Source organism: Fragaria vesca, unplaced genomic scaffold, assembly GCF_000184155.1.
Source record: "Fragaria vesca subsp. vesca unplaced genomic scaffold, FraVesHawaii_1.0 scf0513035, whole genome shotgun sequence".
In the NCBI taxonomy this organism is placed as follows: Eukaryota; Viridiplantae; Streptophyta; class Magnoliopsida; order Rosales; family Rosaceae; genus Fragaria; species Fragaria vesca.
Window position 1 is genome coordinate 1,441 of NW_004443430.1, and position 3,825 is coordinate 5,265.

At 34.3% G+C, this 3,825-nt stretch overlaps 1 non-coding gene across 1 annotated transcript; it reads right to left on the reverse strand.

Moving 5' to 3' along the window:
* Nucleotides 1-184: 184 nt before the first annotated feature.
* On the reverse strand, nucleotides 185-3,327 carry LOC101304533. Its single transcript, XR_185473.1, has 2 exons — nucleotides 3,230-3,327; nucleotides 185-912 (listed from the first exon to the last, which is right to left on the reverse strand). It is a non-coding gene; the product is annotated as an uncharacterized LOC101304533 (transcript).
* Nucleotides 3,328-3,825: the final 498 nt, after the last annotated feature.

Below are 3,825 nucleotides of genomic sequence, written 5' to 3' on the forward strand. Positions count from 1 at the left end.
GATCAGCAAATCCAAGTTTATCCCCGACATGGTTAACTAAGCTAGTGAAGTAAGATTCATCCCAGAAAGAAAAAACAAGTACAGTTGATTCAGTACAGTACCCAACTCAAACAAATAACTGCGCTTCTGAATTGATTTAACAACAATGCAGGATCACTGTATTTCACCACTAAGAACAAAACCAAATTCATCTTGTTAACAATACCCAGAATGAGTAAATGTTAACAATAATGGACAAATTTCAGTAAAGAGCAAACTCTTCCTACTCCTAATATAATCCATATATCAGCATATACAGCTAAAGAAAAGAAGAGCAGCATAGTTGAATAGGGCAAAGCTTATACATACCTCATGATGAAACAACTAGTTTTTCTGGCTTAATGTCCCTATGAATCACATCTTTCACATGACAATACACCAAAGCTTGCTTGCGCCAAGCTCAATATGTACCAGCACATAGACAGACACAAACACAAGATTATTATCAATTTCCCAAACACAGAAAACATAAATACAATCAGAAACAGAGCTTATAGTGGCAACTCGTTTCTACAGTAAGGCAAGTATTCTCTGACTCCGTTTGCCGATCTGCGAAAGCCGCCCAAATGGATGTCGTACCCGATATGAAAATGTCGCCGTCGCACAGGCCGGATCGATCCCCCGAAAAACCAGACGAGCAGAGAAGCAGAGAAGCAGAGAGGAAATTACAAGAACCCTAAATCCAAACCATAACTCAGTTTCTCGCACTTCCTCACTACCCCTGAGGATTAAAACTTGCAGCTGCTTTCTGTGTCCACGCGAGACGCGCCAAGCGCGCGTCCTTATCAAAAGTAAAAGTTTGTAATTTCACCGCTTGACAAAGTCCAACGACAGCTGCAGTACTCGGAGTACTGCGTACACAGCAGCCGTTCCCTAAGTAAAGAATCAAAGAACCACTTGGCTAAATAAAAGAAGACCGACAGAGTTTGTAGACAACATCATAAGAGATTATGCTATATTCTTATATTTGATTTGACATACAGCACAGCGGAAATAAAAAGATCATATACCTCTATTCATGTCTCTTTTGCATTCCTATATGAAAACGTTATAGCATTGATATGTCACAAAAGTAGTCTCTGAGCTATAGCCCATGACTATAACTTTCCTTTAGTGATTGTCCATATAATAACATATGAATAACATTAATGGTATACTCTTTACGGTTACATGAGAATCAGATGACTTAATGAACATTTGTATATATAAAGAACAAGTAAAATCAATAAGTAGTTGTCCTAAAAGAACTTCAGTAGCTCAAACTAAAAGGAATCTAATACAATGTACTTATAAGATTGCATAACTGTAGTGCATCAATACACTTTTCTAAACTCCAGGCAGTTATTTCAGAATCAGATTCATTCTTTCTTCCTCGACATGTTTCGTATATCATATTCATTAAATAAGATATGACAAAACTCAAACAAAAGATGAAATTCCCAAGAACTATTCCAAGGAATTCTATCACAATTACTATAACGGTGTGTTTGGATGCGAGTGAATTCCTGGAAATTTAATCAAAAATAAGGAAGGCAAAAATCACAAATGGTCACTGACTTTTAACCCATTAATCACTTTACTCACTCACATTTCAAAAATATCACTTAACTCACTCACTTTTGATTTTGTCTCTCACTTAACTCACTGCCGTTAAACCTACTGTTAGAAACCGTTAAAATTGAGGGTATATTTGTCTAACCACATAAAATGCATTTCTAACTTTTTTATTTTATTTCTAAAGTTCTTAAATCATTTCCCTTTTTATTTTATGAAAAAAAAAGTGACTTTATAAAATCCGAAATTATTTTGAAAAATAAATAAATTAAATGTAGTTATTTTTTTCGTGATACGTTATTAACTTAGAAATGCACATTTTTCTTATTTGAAAGTTATTAAATTATTTTCAACTTTAAACAAAAAAAAAATCTGGAATTTCTATACAAAACAAATGTTTTAGAATTAAAATCTGATCAGAATAAAACAATTTGTATTTTTTCCTAAAAAAAAAACTAATTGGAATTCCTTTTTGGTGTTTAGACAAATATACCCTCGATGTTAACGGTTCCTAACGGTAGGTCTAACGGCAGTGAGTTAAGTGAGAGACGGAATCAAAAGTGAGTGAGTTAAGTGATATTTTTTAAATGTGAATGAGTAAAGTGATTAATGAGTCAAAAGTCAGTGACTATTTGTGATAATTTAGAAACTTAAATTCCCGACTTGAATTCCTCACAAAATAATTCCTCACAAAATAGGTGTCATTTGTCAATTCCTTTTGAGTCTTTGACTGAGGTTAGTCTAAATATGAATTTTTGTCATTTTAAAACTCTACATCATGAAATCCAAACAACGGAATTCTCAATTAATGGAATTTAAATTCATGGAATTGTAGTTCCCATGATTTTGAAATTTCTATGGAAATTGAAATTATTTTATCCAAACACAACGTAAAGGAAAAGAAAACCAGAATTCATTTAAAGCAAATATGGGAGAACTTGTTTCTCCGAGAGCTACCTCAATAATTGAATTATCACTAGAAGTCTTCCAAAAAGGATCAATGACAATAGGATTCAGCACAAGAATGTCATGTTGGAGCACAGAATCAATTAAAGATTACTTTTAGATAAGTGTAAGATTATAGTACCCATATCTATCTGATAAATTATAAATATATATTAGGTCCAAAACCCAAAAAAAAAAAAAAAAAAAAAAACTAAAGGCAGCTAAACAGCCAGTAGAAGCAAACTTAAGGTTATAATCACCAATGCAAGAAAATGAAACAATTGTTCCACTGAAAATAGTCTTGTTTCGTACAATTTGTTTTTCTAACGGGGGCTTTGCAATCTGCAACCTTGTCAAATTCTGTAAACTTTCTAAATGACAAGGTCAAAATCTTGCAAGTAAGTGACTATATATATATAAGAAGCAACAGATACTGGCTCCCCACATATGCACTCACAACTAAAAGACATTTTGCTAACCTGGAGTTTCGAATGCCCTTTTCCAAAGCATGATGGAATTTCAATAGCACCGGAAATAATACAATTTACAAGCTTCAATAGCATAACCACAAACAAAATAAAATCTCATATCTGAAGGTAATGCTAAGCAACACCAAATCCTAAACAGTATCCATATGACATCCTTTCCAAATGCTAAATTGAAGCAAGTATGCAACATCTAAAAAGCATACCTTTGCTGCCTCAAAAGTTAGCAGAAGCACAATTCGAATAGAAGGCAGCAATCCAATCCCTTTAATTGGCGGGTTTAAATCCTTTTGAGGACTTGAATCTCATCGCGCTTACACAGCCCCAAAACAAAACCATGAAAACGCAGAAGACAACGCAAAACAGAGGAGCTGTGTAGGTTTTGTTCAAAACCGGTCTGGGCCAGTGAAGAATAGAATAGATGGGCTCGGGTTTTGACCCAAATTTACTCTTACCACCCTGTTCTTAAGTCTGAAGGTAGTCTGAACGCACAAGAAAAACACACATATATTCTGCAAATCAAAAACTAATTCATGATTTAAGTTGTATGAAAAGCCCGACGGCTTTTTTTATTACTTGGTTGACAACATACAAATCACAACACAAGAATGAACTAGATTAATAAAAACAAACGCCAAAAGTGCAATCAAGCATCCTTGACTCCAATCACCATTGCTTCAAATTGGGCTTCGATCGACTTCAATGTGTTCTCCTTCTGTTTGACGTTGATCCAATCTCGTTCGAGGCTCTTCAGTTCTTCATCGCACAGCCACCCGCTATCAAATTTATATTCCTCAAAAAA